Consider the following 16,138-nt stretch of genomic DNA (forward strand, 5'->3'; position numbering starts at 1 on the left):
CTTTATTTTTTCCAAGCTGTCCTCAATAAATATTTACTACCTTTTATCAGAAAACGTAAAGATATTGTAGAATCACAAACCTTTCTTTTAGAGAACAAAATGCATTTACTGAGTGCTTTCTTACTTTTCACATAATACCTATAGTCTTAGTCTTCTTCCTCTGACTTGACTTTTAAAAAAATTTCTTTTTTCATTGAGAAAATGAAATAATTTTTGAAATTAATTATGTCAATTATGTATAATTGACATAAGACATTATATTTGCTTCAGATATACAACATAATGACTTGATATTTGTATATATCAGAAAATGATCACCACAGTAAGTCTAGTTGCAATTTTTTTCCTGTGATGAGAACTTTTGCATATATCTACAATGGACTATTTGCAACAACATGGATGAACCTAGAGGGTATTATGCTTAGTGAAATAAGTCAGACAGAGAAAGACAAATACTCTATGTTACCATTTATATGTGGAATTTAAAAAATAAAACAAATGAATATAACAAAACAGAAACAGATTCACAGATACAGAGGACAAACTAGTGTCATCAATAAGGAGAGGGATAAGATAGGGATGGAGGATCAGGGATGCAAACTACTATGCATAAAATAAACAAGCAGCAAGGGAAGGACTGATGCTGAAGCTGAAACTCCAGTATTTTGGCTGCCTGATGGGAACAGCCGATTCATTGGGAAAGACTCTGAAGTTGGGAAGGATTAAGGAGGGAGGAGAAGGGGACAACAGAGAATGAGATGGTTGGATGGCATCACCGACGCCATGGACACGAGTTTGAGTAGGCTCCGGAGTTGGTGATGGACAGGGAAGCCTGGCGTGCTGCAGTCCATGGGGTGGCAAAGAGTCGGACACGACTGAGGGACTGAACTGAACTGAAACAAGCAGCAAGGACATACTGTACAGCACACGGAAATAAAACCATTATTTTAAAATAACTTTGAGTAGAGTACAATCTATTAAAATGTTGAATCACTGATATGCACCTGAAACTAATATATCAACTGTACTTCAATTAAAAAAAGATCTACACTCTTAGCAACTTTCAAATACGCAATACAGTATTATTACTATAGTCATCGTACTGTACCTTGACTTATTTTTTAATAACATTTTCTTTGTAATTATTTGATCACTTAAACGTGTAATGAAGAATCTTCCCCATTATTCTAGCTCAGATGAATATTTAGTGCTTCAATTTAAAGCCCTGAATCACTGAAATAAAACTTTGATGAAATAAAACTTCTAGAAAAAAATAAGGTACCCAGATACCGTGAAACATTTTTTTTTCTAACTTAAAATTAACTAGAAAACTCAAAAAGTCCCTGTTGAGATCTTTTGAAATATATCAGCCAATATTCCTCTCCTTGGTGAAGAATGTTAACAGGCAGAACAGATAAAAATAGATTTAGTATGCTTTGAGGATGGTGAGTCCTTGAGCCTATGGAAGCTTAGGTTTTTGATATCCCAAGATCAGGACACAATACTGATGCTTAGGAAAGTAAGACTTTTTGACCACTGAAAGAGACTCTTTTTTTTTTTTTTTGCCACTGCACTCGACTTGTGGAATCTTAGTTCCCACTGCTGCTGCTGCTGCTAAGTTGCTTCAGTCGTGTCTGACTGTGTGTGACCCCATAGACGGCAGCCCACCAGGGTCCCCTGTCCCTGGGATTCTCCAGGCAAGAACACTGGAGTGGGTTGCCATTTCCTTCTCCAATGCGTGAAAGTGAAAAAATAAAGTGAAGTCGCTCAGTTGTGTCCGACTCCTAGCGACCCCATGGACTGCAGCCCACCAGGCCCCTCCATCCATGGGGTTTTCCAGGCAAGAGTACTGGAGTGGGTTGCCATTGCCTAACACTAACCCTTAGTTCCCACAACAGGGATCAAACCCAGGCCCCTGGCAGTCAAAGTGCAGAGTCCTAACCACTGGACCACCAGGGAATTCCCTGGGAGATACTTTTATGTTGCTACTTGCTTGTTTGAGGATTACTCAAAGTGGCAAACAAAATCAAAATCACAATGAGGTAGCACCTCACACTGGTCAGAGTGTCCATCGTTAAAAAGTCTACAAATAACACACGCTAGAGAGGGTCTGGAGAAAAGGGAACCTTCCTGCACTGTTGGTTGGGAATGTACATTGGTGCAGCCTCTGTGGAGAACAGTATGGTGGTGCCTCAAAAAACTAGAGTTGCCATCCAGAAATCCCACTCCTGGCATACGTCAGGGCAAAAGTATAGTTCAAAAAGAGACATGCACCCTATGTTCATGGGCTTCCCTGGTGGCTCAGATCATAAAGAATCCATCTGCAATGCAACAGACCTGGGTTAGATCCCTGGGTTGGGAAGATCCCCTGGAGAAGGGGAAGAATATTGGCTACCCACTCCAGTATTCTGGCCTGGAGAATTCTATGGATAGAGCCTGGCAGGTTACAGTCCATGGGGTCATAAAGAACTGGACACGACTGAGCGACATTCACTATGTTCATGGCAGCACGATAACAATAGCCCAGGAGAAGGCAATGGCACCCCACTCCAGTACTCTTGCCTGGAAAATCCCATGGACAGAGGAGCCTGGTAGGCTGCAGTCCATGGGGTTGCAAAGAGTCGGACGTGATTGAGCGACATCACTTTCACTTTTCACTTTCATGCATTGGAGAAGGAAATGGCAACTCACTCCAGTATTCTTGCCTGGAGAATCCCAGGGACGGGGGAGCCTCGTGGGCTGCCGTCTATGGGGTCGCACAGAGTCGGACACGACTGAAGCGACTTAGCAGCAGCAGCAGTAGCAGACATGAAAACAACCTACATACTCACTGACAGATGAATGGATAAAGAAGATGTGAGACACACACACACACACACGAGAATAGTACTTAGTCACACAAAAAATGAAATGCCATTTGCAACTAAATGGATGGAACTAGAGACCATCATATGATGTGAAGTAAAACAGAAAGATATCGTAGGATAGCATTTACATGTGGAATCTAAAATATGACACAAATGAATCTATGAAACAGAAACAGACTCACTGATAAAGACTTGCGGTTGCCAGGGGACAGGGGTAGGGAAGTGTTGCATTGGGATTAGCAGATGCAAACTATTATCCACAGACTGAATATACAACATGGTCTTATTGTATAGCACAGGGAACTATATTCAGTCCTGTAATAAACCATAATGGAAAATAATATGAATTATATATAATTAATATATAACTGAATTACTCTGCTATCCACCAGAAACTAACACAACATTGTAAATCAATTATACTTCAATAAAAAAAAATGGCAAACACAGTTGGTTTCTGATCACTAATGAAAGCATTTTTTGTGTGTTGGTTATTTATGTTACCCTCTTGGCTGGGTAGAAAGAAGTCTTCATGACTGGCCTCTACTTACTCATCTGGCCTTGACTTTTCTTCACAATTCTTCTAAGTTCTCGACCCTCATTCAGTCTGTATTAGTTTCCCCATCTCTATATTTTCCTAGAACTCAGTGAGCTACCATCAGAGATTTCTCATAGAGCTATAGGTGGAAACTTAAAAAATCTTCATAAGTTGCCTCTTTCTGGAAGGAGATGTGGGTCTAGTGATGACTGCTGCTGCTGCTGCTAAGTCACTTCAGTCGTGTCCGACTCTGTGTGACCCCATAGACGGCAGCCCACAAGGCTCCCCCATCCCTGGGATTCTCCAGGCAAGAACACTGGAGTGGGTTGCCATTTCCTTCTCCAATGCATGAAAGTGAAAAGTGAAAGTGAAGTCGCTGAGTCTTGTCCGACTCTTAGCGACCCCATGGACTGCGGCCCACCAGGCTCCTCCGTCCATGAGATTTTCCAGGCAAGAGTGCTGAAGTGGGGTGCCATTGCCTTCTCCAAGTGATGACTAGGTATCACTATTGAGTAGTAAACATCACCCAAAGCTCACGCTGTTTTTCATGTATTTTTTGATACAAAATGACAATATGATATTTGACTCTAAGCTTCAAAGTCAAGTTCCAACTTATGGAACATTCAGTCCCACTTTCCAGTCCCCATTCCAACACATTCACTAGGAAGGTATTTCTCAACAATAAACATCAAATACACAATTTTCACATGTGTATTGTGTCCTCGTCTAACATTCTCTTTATCCAGGTCCTCTTTCTTTGGAATCAGTCGATAAGAAATTAGAAGTTAGGTATACCAACCAAGATAGCATATTGAAAAGCAGAGACATTACTTTGCCAACAAAGGTCCATCTAGTCAAGGCTATGGTTTTTCCAGTGGTCATGTATGGATGTGAGAGTTGGACTGTGAAGAAAGCTGAGTGCCGAAGAATTGATGCTTTTGAACTGTGGTGTTGGAGAAGACTCTTGAGAGTCCCTTGGACTGCAAGGAGATCCAACCAGTCCATTCTGAAGGAGATCAGCCCTGGGATGTCTTTGGAAGGAATGATGCTAAAGCTGAAACTCCAGTACTTTGGCCACCTCATGTGAAGAGTTGACTCATTGGGAAAGACTGATGCTGAGGAGAAGGGACGACAGAGGATGAGATGGCTGGATGGCATCACCGGCTTGATGGATGTGAGTCTGAGTGAACTCTGGGAGTTGGTGATGGACAGGGAGGCCTGGCGTGCTATGATTCATGGGGTGGCAAAGAGTCGGGCACGACTGAGCGACTGAACTGAACTGATACAATTTTAACCAAAGGTGCTTTAAAACGGGCAACCACAGACAGAAGAGCTAGACTCAGTAATACCCATGTCACTATAATACGTCTGAGCAACTTAGAATTGATTAGGTATTCTCAAGTTGGTTTCTGCCTCTAAAACAAAACTTTTATCACAGCCAGGAAAGTTATAAGGGGTTTACAGTATTGAGAGCCTTGGACCATCTTTGTCCATCACGTGGTCCCTTCTTTCCTACCCCTCATCCCCTCTTTCTGGCTAGATGCAGAACTCTGGAGCCATCTTTGTGTGTGTGATGGGAATGAGAAGATAATTTGGGGATTGAGAGAGGAGGATTAGCTTAGTATACTCATGTGTTTTGAAATGTATATTCTATAGAGATTTAAAAAATCAAATCAAAATGCTCAAGTGTGTGAGCTAGTCATTCATTGGAAATTATCTGCTAAAAGATGTTAGGTTAAAAATTAGCGAAGTGAATAACTGTTCAATCTATTAAATTAATATAGTCAACTGGCATGCACATACTAATGCATTTTGCTAGTAGAACAATTTAACAATTTAAAACCTAAACTATTATTAATGTCATGTATATTTTCTTTTACAACGTTAGTTTATCTAACGATTATTCTGCATGCTTATATATCACCCTTTACAAAACACCTCTAGTGAATGCTATCACAGGTGGAAGTTAGTTTCAGTAGAACTCAGGCTGGATGCAATAAGCTTGGAAGATTAACAGCTTTGCAGCTAGAATTCCTGGTTCAAGTCCCAGCTTTGACCCCTGTCATATTTATTACCCAAGTTACTTAGTGATCTTAAGCTTCAGTTTTCATTTCCCTAAGAGGAACACAATTACAATTGTCTGCCTTATAAGGGTTATTGAGAGACTAAATGATACATGTGAAGATTTCGGCACAGTGCCCGACATACAGCAGAAGTTTAATACATGACAATGATACTGCTGAAAAAGGAGCAGCAGGAAGGAGAGCTGGGGCCAGGAAGATCTGGATCATGGTGGTACCATTAAGAAAAATTGGAAACCCAGAGAGAGGGCTTGGCTGATCCAGAATGAGATTGATAAAAGCATATGATAGTCATGATCTGGTATGTCAAGCGGTTAAAAGTAAGTTTTTAGGAAATGGCATGTTAAGTTAACTCCCGTTAGCCTGGGGAGAGGCTGCAATGTCTTTTTGTGGACAGCAGGGGGCCCCCAGGTACTGGAAAGCAGCAAGCAAGGCTTTTTTTTTTTTTAATGTACTTTGCTTAGTTTTCTTATTGCTGGCAAAAGCTAAGACCTAGCTTCATTTGGTGTCATGGTTTAAAAGACAGGGATTAGAGAGGTGCAGCGCAGGCCATGGGACACCAAGGATAGCCAGTGACCTCCGGAAGCTAGAAGAAGAAACAGCTAGAAGAAGCAATCTTTCCTTCGATTCTGGAGGGATCCCGGCAGGGCTGACACTTTGATTTGGGACTTCTGGCCTCTAGAACTGTGGGAGGATAAATCACAGTCTGTGGTGATCTGGCCGTCGTAGGAAACTAACACACACCTTCCTTTGTAGGAGAAGACCTGCATGCTGTGTGACATCTCCAAGGTCACAGAGTCAACGGGAAGCCAATCTCGCATTCCATCTTGCCTTTTAACTGTTCTTTAAGAATTTTATTTTTCTTAAAGAGATAGGAATACCAGACCACCTTACCTGTCTCCTGAGAAACCTATATGTAGGTCAAGAAGCAACAGAATCAGACATGGAACAACCAACTGGTTCAAAACTGGGAAAGGAGTATGTCAAGGCTGTATATTGTCACTATGCTTATTTAACTTAAATGCAGAGTACATCATGCAAAATGCCAGGCTGGATGAATCACAAGCTGGAATCAAGACTTCTGGGAAAGATATTATTATCAATCATCTCAGATAGACAGATGATACCACTCAAATGGCAGAAAGTGAGGAGGAACCAAACAGCCTCTTGATAAAGGTGAAAGAGTAGAGTGAAAAACCTGGCTTGACACTCAACATTAAAAAGTCTAAGATCATGGCATCTCGTTCCATCACTTCATGGCAAACAGAAGGGGAAAAAGTGGAAGCAGTGATTTTCTTTTCTTGGGCTCCAAAATCACCACAGATGGTGGCTGCAGCCATGAAATTAAGACACTTGCTCCATGAAAGGAAAGCTAGGACAAACGTAGACAGCATATTCAAAAGCGAAGACATCACTTTGCTGACAAAGGTCCAAATAGTCAAAGCTACAGTGTTTCCAGTAGTTGTATGGATTTGAGAGTTGGACCATAAAGAAGGCTGACAGCTGAAGAATTGATGCTTTTGAACTGTTATGCTGGTGAAGATTCTTGAGAGTCCCTTGGACTGCAAGGAAATCAAACCAGTCCATCTTAGAGGAAATCAACCCTGAATAGTCACTGGAAGGACCGTTGCTAAAGCTCTAATACTTTGGTCACCTGATGCAAAGAGCCAACTCACTGGAAAAATCCCTCATGCTGGGGAAGACTTTCGGTAAAAGGAGAAGGGAGAAGGGGGCAGCAAAGAATTAGATGGTTAGATATCATCACGGACTCAATGGACATGAATTTAAGCAAACTCTGGAAGACAGTAGAGGACAGAGGAACCTGGCCTGCTACAGTCCATGGGATTACAAAGAGTTGGACACAACTTAGCAAGTGAACAACAATACCAAAAACCTCATCAAGTTGTATACAGCTTTCTGTATGTGAATCATACCTCAATAAAATGTTATTTTTGTTTGTTTGTTTTAGATAAAAGAAAACAGTTTAAAATCAGTACAAGCTTATGCCATATAGCACAGGAACTCACCTTGGTACTCAGTCATAACCTAGAGAGGTGGGATAGGGGTGGGATGGGAAGGAGGTCTAAGAGAGAGGGGATATATGTATACGTATAGCGGATTCATGTTGTAGTACAGCAGAAACTAACACAACATTGTAAAGCACTTATACTCCAATTAAAAATAAATCAAAGACAAATTACCCAATAGAAAAAGAGACATTTCAAAGATAAGAAGAGACAATTCACAGAAAACTCAACATAAAAAACAGTACAAGTTTAAAATAACAAACACTTATTATCTCAAGATTTCTGTGTTCAGGAATCTGGTGTAACTCAGCTGGGTTTTCTGCCTCAAGGTCTCACATGAGGATGCAGTCAAGGTGCTAGATGGGGCTGCAGTCATCTGAAGGCTTGGCCAAGCGAGGATTTTCATTCAGGCTCACTCACATGGTTGTGTCAAGTTTTAGTCTCTCGTGGGCTGATGGACAGAGGGCTCATTGCTGCCCTCCAGCCCTTGCTTCATGGCTTCTCACAAGTCAGCTCATGGCATAGCAACTCGCTTTCTTCAGAAGAAGCAAGCAAGGAAGTACAAAAGACTGAGCAAGGTCAAACTCAGTCTTTCTATAACCTAGTCTGACATTCCATTTCAAGAGGCCAGTCAGTGGTAAAGAATCCTCCTGCAATGCAGGAGGCGTATGTTTGATCCCTGGGTCAGGAAGACCCCCTGGAGGAGGGCATGACAACCCACTCCAGTATTCCTGCCAGGAGTATCCCATGGACAGAGGAACCTGGTGGGCTACTGTCCATGGGGTTGCAAAAAGTCAGACATGACTGAAGCAACTGAGCATGAACAGAATCTAAGAAGTGACATCCCATTTCAAGGGGCCAGTGTGGCACTAGTGGTAAAGAACCTGCCTACCAGTGCAGGAGATGTAAGACACTTGGGTTCAATCCCTGGGTCAGGAAGATCCCCTGGAGGATGGCACGGCAACCCACTCCAGTATTCTTGCCTGGAAAATCCCATGGACAGCTGTAGTCCAGTGGGTCACAAAAAGTCGGACACGACTGAAGCGACTTAGCACCAGGCATGCACACCCTCAACTACTAAAAATGTTTCTGACCATTACCAGCATTTCAATTTAAATCTGTGTCATCAGTCACAAAAAGCGTGCGTTTGCTAGCTTATTTCTTCTGCTTGGGTGTCTTTGAACAGTGTTTTCTGTGTGTGCTCGGTTGCTGAGTCGTGTCTGACTCTTTGTGACCCCATGGACTGTAGCCCATCAAGTTCCTGTCTATGGGGTTCTCCAAGCAAGAATACTGGAGTGGGTTGCCATTTGCTCCTCCAGGGGATCTTCCTGACCCAGGATTGAACTGGTATCTCCTGTGTCTTCTGCATTGGCAGGCAGACTCTTTTACCACTGAGCCATCTGGGAAGCACACTGCACTAAATACGGCTCAACGAACATGTTGGTTGATTGAATAACATTTAAACTTCACCGCAAGTTCAATCTTAAAAGAAGGTAATAATATTCACCAGCAGATTTTGCTTCCTGAGTTCTTCCTGGGTATTTATAACTATTCTGAAAATTGAAATTACCAAAGAAAATAGTTAACTCGTGTATCTTATGTAAAAATATATCTATTGGAATGGGTATCAAAGTTGCTGTTGGACAAATGTGACATTTATTCTATTGCTCAAAACTCTTGAATATCATAGTACATAAAAGGAAGAAAAATGTCATAAGTTTTCTAGTTTCTGTATTTTTCTGGTGTCATGTTTAGCTGAATCTTAAAAGAAGGTTGTAATTGAAATGTCTTCAAGAAACAAAGCCTGAAGACAAGATAAATAGTCAAAATTATATTAAAATAACATACCCCTTTTATATTTGGTGTGGAAATGAAGCTGTGATGCTCTACTCAGACTATAAAGTGACAGTCTAAAATTACAGTGCCTTGTATATCTGCTTCTATATACTCTCTGTCAATAAAAAAGTTACTGTTATCTATATCTCACACGTAACTCATAACTCATTTAACCTAATAAAAGAGGAAGTGTTTTTGAACAGTTACTAGACATTTTTTGTACCTCCCAACAACTAGATTTTTCCTGTTTGAGGCAAATACGCTTCTGCACATCTCTGCTCAGAAATGATTCAGCCAAAACTCACAGTCTTCTGGATGCTTACATCTGCACTCTACTTTTAGAAAAAGGAAATAAAGCAAAAGGATAATCAGATATCAAGGCTTTCAAAAAAGAAAATACACTCATCTTCTTGGATTTCTACATTGGTTTAGTTCTCACTCAAACTATATAGCCACAGTAGGCCAGCTTCTCCTCTAGCCATGATTATCTTTTTTTCTACGACTCAGGGTGAGGAGTTGCCTGCCCAGGGATAGTGCTAGAAAACAGAAGAGGGTTGGTTGTGTGACACCATCGACAGATTTCACTCGCACATCACAAGTGCCCCATCTGTTCACAGTTCATTGGCTGAAGCTAGTCCTATGGCCAAGCCTGAAGTCGCCGTAGTGTAGAAATATAATCTTTCCATTGCAAGAAGCAGAGAATACTGTGAGCAATAAAACTCACCAAACACACTTAGAAGAATGAATGAGATGATTATACTGATGTCAGGTGATCACTGACAGATTAAAATGGCCATCCAACCCATCAGAATGGACTGTGTCCAGGCTGAATTCATTCTTGTAGTTCAGACTTGACTCAGCTTCCCTTGCAACTCTAATACCAATTCTCTTGTATCTTTCAGAATCATGGCACTGTGATTTTCGCTGATGTAATGTTCAGAAACATGCCTCTACATCAAGAACCCCATCACATCCCTCATGTGAGAAGTATGGATAACATATACAAAGGGCCATAAATGGTTCAGTGGGCTCCTGTGTGCTGTAGTTACTCTCCTTAGTAACTGAGTGAAGAGGGAAAGATTATTTTCTTTTTACTTGTGAACAAATTGACCCAGAGAGCTTACACAAAGTCAAATGGCCAGCAAGGGGTGAAGCTGGGATCTGAAGCCAACATTTTGACCCCAAGGTTCTGGCAAATTAAGGAAGAAAGATAGTGACTACATTCCAGACATTCCACAACCAAAAAGAAATTTTTGGCAACTATTAGTTAGCCAGGAAACAGAATGACCATGTTCCCCACAGGCTCTCAAGTGATTCAAATCACTAACCTGTTTACTGAAATAAATTACAAAATATTTATTTTAAGGCTTATAAGGAAAGTCTCCTTTCTCTGAAGCCTAGAAAATATGTTTCTTTTTTGCACAGAACACTTGATAGAGAAATATTTGTTCCTTTTTTGCACAGAACACTTGAGGACATTCTGTTTGCAGTGGGAACACAGAGAACCCATTGCTTAAAAGAATAATTGTTCAGAGTGGATGGCTGAAGATGAAATGAAGAAGTGAAATTAGAGCTAAAGGTTTTCAAGGTACAGATAAAGAACACTTAGAAGAACTGGGATCCAGGCTTCCCAGGGAACAGCGATTAGGCAGGGAAACAAAGTAGAAATGAGTTGCAACAAAGGTGGGTATTAACTGGTGAATTTACGTAAAAGGATTGAGAGAGGAGCCTAGAATTTTGCATAAGGAATTTCTGACTTTTATTTTGTTGCTGTTCTGTATAAATTAGGAGGATGACATATGTAGTCAAGGTTTCCCAGGTGGCACTAGTGGTAAAGAATCTGCCTGCCAATGCAGGAGGACCTAACAGATACAGGTTCGATCGCTGGGTTGGGATGATCCCCTGGAGAAGGAAGTGGCAACCCACTCCAGTATTCTCACCTGGAGAATCCTATGGACAGAGAAGCCTGGCGGGCTATAGTCCATGGGGTCATGAAGAGTCGGACAAGACTGAGCATGCACACACAGGCACACACACGCGTGCACACACACACACACATACATATGTGCATTCAACCTCCTGCTGTTCAAAAGGGCTGAGAGAAGGTGGCCTTGCTAAACACAGGGAGGAAGCAGGATGGCACTTAGGCTAGGGAACAACTGGTTTAGGTAACTGGAATAAAAGAAATTCAAAGTTCTAACCTACTTTAGCAGATTTTAAATGATTCTGTAACTGTATATTGCCTGATACAGAAAAAAGAAAAGAGCAAAACCCTTGGAGACACAAAGATTTGGTATCAAATCTTAACTCAGCCATTTCCTTTGTCTACTATATGACCTTAAACAAGTCTCTTACTTTCTTTGAACTCCAGGTTCCCATACAAAAAAACAGACCAAAACAAAACTAACATGGGATTTTTGTGAAGATTAAGTAAACTGTATACTATTTATATCTGTGTCTATATTTATCTGTGTATCTATAAATATATCTGTATCTGTACCTGTGTCCACATCTATATCTATATACTACTTAAGAGGTGCTGTATGAATGTTAATTGCTTTCTCCCTTGCTGTATTAATCAATTTGCTAATGCATTTAACCAATATTTAAGTGTTTGTTTCATGCTAGCATTGTGATAGTTTCTGAAGATGATGAAAAGGTGATGAAGACAGAGACACAGTCCTTAGGAAGCTAAAGGAGAAATAGATATATAGACCACATGATTCCAGACATCACATGGTTTCAAAAAGTTAGCTGAGACTTCTACATTCAGGCACTGTCGGCTGGATAGACTTGGGATCGCTGTCATGACCTGTCAGTGCATCATGAAATCCATATTGCACAAATGTACTGAAGAAATATGCTACAAGGACAGGAACTATTTTTCTTTTCATTAGAGGATGCTGTGCTCTTTTTAAGCAGGTCTGATATATCAATTTGGAGTCACTCTGGAGAATATCATAAACTGACGTGATTACTTCACATTTGTTTTAGCTCTCTGCTTGGTCTACTCAACTTCTTCTGCCTTATTTCTCTCCCCTTCATCCTTCTCTTTGTTCTGATGCCCTCTGTTTCTTTCTCTCCCTTCTTTTCATTCATCTAACAAACTTTTACACAGTGCCTACATTTCTCATGCTAGTAAGGTTATGCTCAAAATCCTTCAAGCTAGGCTTCAGAAGTACATGAACCAAGAACTTATAGTTGTACAATGTGGGTTCAGAAAAGGCAGAAGAACCAGAGACCAAACCGCCAACATTCATTGGCTCACAGAGAAAGCAGGGGAATTCCAGAAAAAACATCTACTTCTGCTTCACAGACTACATGAAAGCCTTTGATGATGTGGATCACAACAAACTGTGGAAAATTCTTAAAGAGATGGGAATACCAGACCACCTTACTTGTCTCCTAAGAAACTGGTACATGGGACAAGAGCAACAGTTAGAACCTCACATGGAACATAGAACTGGTTCCAAATTGGGAAAGGAGTACAACAAGACTGTATACTGTCACCCTGTTTATTTAACTTATATGCAGAGTACATTAAGCAAAATGCCAGGTTGGATGAAGCACAAGCTGGAATCAAAACTACCAGGAGAAATATTAACAACCTCAGATATGCAGATGATACCACTCCAATGGCAGAAATCAAGGAGGAACTAAATAGCCTCTTGATGAGGGTCAAAGAAAAAAGTAAAATACCTGGCTTAAAATTCAATATTCAAAAAACTAAGATCATGGTATCTGGTCCCATCATTTCATGGTAAACAGATGGGGAAAAGTGGAAGCAGTGACAGACTTTATTTCCTTGGGCTCCAAAATCACTATGGATGGTGACTGGAGCCATGAAATTAAAAGACGCCTGCTCCTTAGAAGGAAAGCTATGACAAACCTAGACAGTGTATTAAAAAGCAGAGCCATCCCTTTGCTGATAAAGATTCATGTAATCAAAGCTATGGTTTTTCCAGTAGTCACACACAGATGTGACAGTTGGACCATAAAGAAGGCTGAGCACCAAAGAATGGATGCTTTCAAACTGTGGCACTGGAGAAGACTCTTGAGAGTCCCTTGGACTGCAAGATCAAGCCAGTCAATCCTAAAGGAAATCATCCCTTAATATTCATTGGAAGGACTGATGTTGAAACTGAAGTTCCAATACTTTGACCACCTGATGCAAAGAACAGACTCACTGGAAAAGATCCTGATGCTGGGAAAGTTTGAGGGCAGGAGGAAAAGGGGGCGACAGAGGATGAGATGGCTGGATGGCATCACTGACTCAATGGACATGAGTTTGAGCAAACTGGAAGATAGTGAAGGACAGGAAAGCCTGGTGTGCTGCAGTCCATGGGATCGCAAAGAGTTGGATATGACTTAGCAACTGAACAACTAAATGCCAGATGTCATTTTAGGTATTGAGGTTAACAAAAGAAAGTACCTATTCTCATGCAGATTATATTAGCAGACAGTAGAAAATACATGAGAAAACAATAAGTATACGACAGTTGGTATAGGTATTCAGCAACACAAAGCAGGGCAAAGACACAGAGAATGACAGGAATCGAGGGGTGTACATATGCTAATTTAGATCAAGGAAGGTTTCTCTGATGAAGTGACATTTGGGCAGAGACCCAAACCCAGTAAGGGAACTAGCCATTCACGTATATGGAAGAAGAGACTCCTAGGAAGAAACAATAGCGAAGCAAAGGCCCTGAAGTCAGAACAGTAAAGCAGACAGGGTGGCAGGATGGAGTAAGCAAAGGAGAGAGAGGGAGGATCTGAGATGAACTAAAAGAGTTTCGTTGTGACTCCAGATATATTGCAAGGTAGAGCCTACAACATATGCTGATGAATTTCAGGCAGGGAGAAAGAGGGAGAAAAAAAAATGTGTGGGTGCTTCCCAGGTTTATGGTTTGGGTAACTGACAGAACAGAATTTCCATTTACTGAGTTGGGGGTAGGGTATTTCAGCCTGAGCTGTTTCCTTCAGTATTTCTAATAGCTAAAGTCTCCTCTGATAGCCCAGCTGGTACAGAAACTGCCTGCAATGCAGGAGACCCGGCTTTGACTCTGGGTCGAGAAGATCCAGAGAAGGGACAGGCTACCCACTCCGGTATTCTTGGGCTTCCCTCATGGCTCAGCTGGTAAAGAATCTGCCTGCGAAGCAGGAGACCTGGGTTCTATCCCTGGGTTGGGAAGATCCCCTGGAGAAGGGAAAGGTTTCCCACTCCAGTATTCTGGCCTGGAGAACTCCATGAAATGTATAGTCCACGGGGTCACAGAGTCTGACGTGACTTTCTCTTCACTTCACTTCACTTCAGGTTGGTACTAAGATTCTCCTAATGTTCTTTATGTCAAAACACATTTATTTTTCCTTTGAAGGCTATTTTTGCTAGATACAGAAATCTATGTTAATTTTTTTTCTTCCGAATCTAAAAAAATATTGTTCTAATATCTTCTGGCCTTCATTTTCTTTCCTGACAGGAAGTCAGCAGTCACTTGATGGTTGTTTACATATGTGGATATTTTTTTTCCTGTGGCAGAGTAAAAACATGTCTGCAAATTTTTTGATACTCCTTACTTCAAAACATGGAACCTAATCCGCCACCACTTAAATGGGGTCCAGATTTAGATACCTGGTTCTAGTAAACAGACTGTGGTGATGCTGTGTGATTTCAAAGATTATATCATAAACTAGAACACATATACAGAGCTTCCATCTGACGGTCTCTTTCTCTGCCTTGTTCTGAGGTAGGCTGGCCACTACATCATAAGGACACTCAAGCAGTCCTGGTGAAGGATGCACATAGAGAGGAACCGAGGGGCTTCCCTGAGGGCCCAGTGGTAAAGAATTCACCTGCCAAAGCAAAAGACACAGTTTCAATCCCTGGTCCAGGAAGATCCCACATAACTCAGAGCAACTAAGCCCCAGAGCCACAACTGCTGGATCCGTATGCCACAACTCCTGAAGCCTGCACACTCTGGAGTCCATGCTCCACAAGACAGGTCACCACTATGAGGGGCCAGTGCACTGCACCTAGAGAGTGGTCTCCACTCTCCACAACTACAGAAAAAACCCGCTCAGCAACGAGCACCTAGCACAGCCAAAAATAAATAAATTTTTTTTTTAAAGAGAGGAACTGAGACTTCCTACCAAACACCAGCACCAACTGCCAGCTATGTGAATGATCCACCTTGCATGTAGCTTCAGTCACACCCAACTTTAGATGACTATAGTTCTGGCTGACATTTGACTGCAATATCACGAAAGTCCCAGATCGTTACCTAAGCTGTTCCCAAATTCTTGCCCACGGAAACCATAAGACACGATGTTTATTGTTGTTGTTAGCCACTAAATTTTGGGATAATTTGTTATGCAGCAATGGATAATCCATCTCCTAACTCAAATGTCTCTGCATGCTATATTTACTCTGATTTATCAATGCTTTAATTCACTTTATTTGTATAAAAGAAAAAAATACTGTAAAATTCAACATTAAAATGCACCAACTAATCTCAAAAATATACAAGCAACACCTGCAGCTCAATTTCAGAAAAATAAACAACCCAATCAAAAAAATTTCTCCAAAGAAGACATACAGATGGTCAACAAACACATGAAAAGATGCTCAACATCACTCATTACCAGAGAAATGCAAATCAAAACCACAATGAGGTACCATTTCACACCAGTCAGAATGGCTGCAGTCCAAAAGTCTACAAGCAATAAATGCTGGAGAGGGTGTGGAGAAAAGGGAACCCTCTTACACTGTTGGTGGGAATGCAAACTAGTACA

This window comes from Bos mutus, chromosome 14, assembly GCF_027580195.1.
Source record: "Bos mutus isolate GX-2022 chromosome 14, NWIPB_WYAK_1.1, whole genome shotgun sequence".
Lineage (NCBI taxonomy): Eukaryota > Metazoa > Chordata > Mammalia > Artiodactyla > Bovidae > Bos > Bos mutus.